This window comes from Dipteris shenzhenensis, chromosome 5, assembly GCF_047967505.1.
Source record: "Dipteris shenzhenensis isolate YYH24624 ecotype China chromosome 5, Dip_SZ_1.0, whole genome shotgun sequence".
Taxonomy (NCBI): domain Eukaryota; kingdom Viridiplantae; phylum Streptophyta; class Polypodiopsida; order Gleicheniales; family Dipteridaceae; genus Dipteris; species Dipteris shenzhenensis.
The window spans coordinates 10,320,028-10,321,027 of NC_141600.1; positions in this window are offsets into that span (position 1 = coordinate 10,320,028).

Genomic DNA, 1,000 nt, shown 5'->3' on the forward strand with positions numbered 1-1,000 from the left:
TGGTAGCATTCAAGAAAGCAACATCATGCCATTCAGGTGAATACCAGTCTCGAGTCTTCACAAGATTTAGCGTGCATCCTAAAGAAGAGTTTGTTGTGTAGAAAAAACAAGAGAAGGAGGGGCTCGAGAAAGTAAGAGTGAGCAGACGAGAAATACAAAAATTTAATTCAACTAGAGGAGATCTAATGTTATTAATGGAGATGTCTTATAGAAGACTTGTTATGGGCCATATCCAATACACCAAGGGTAATTGATTAGAAACAAGCAGTCCACATTGCAAGAAATAATTCTCTTTTGTGATCACAATTAAATACTAACAAAGAAGCAAAGGAGAAAGTAGAGGATTCTATTGCTTTTGAGATAAAGAGTCATAATACTCATTGCCTCTGAGACAGAGTCATTATGTGCATGTATTCTTCAAAGGCATAAACTATCTCTCTACCCACTGCACCTTAACTATTAAGGAAAGTTGTTTGTTAATGCCATAATTACTTTGAGATTTTATTAGTTGCATTTGTTGTAATGGAAAAACCCTTCTTGTAGTTCTACATGGACATTTAGTAATGTAACTTGCAATTCCATCCTTGTGTTATAACTCTTTTCATAATTCTACTTGAAGTATTATTATTTTTCTAAGATAGATTAGTCTTAGTAAATATTTTATTAATCTTAAGGAGTATAGTGTTTGAATAATCATAAGGAGTATTTTATTGGTTATTTACTAGACTTTGTTTTGAAGGTTTTTTTCAAAAACTGCTATAGGACACTATTCATCGTTAGCACAATATCTATCATAGGAAATATTTTAGTAATCTCATCAAGAATTTGGTTATTTCACTGAAATTTGGTTTTAAAAGTTTGCTCTTAAATAACTACATTAGCATAATATTCATCATTTTTAGAGTTTTCGCTAGTCCAGTTTTGAAATTGGATTTTACACAAGTCCAAAATTTTTTAATACAATGTTATATAGGTATTGGCCTAATGCCCCACTTATAGA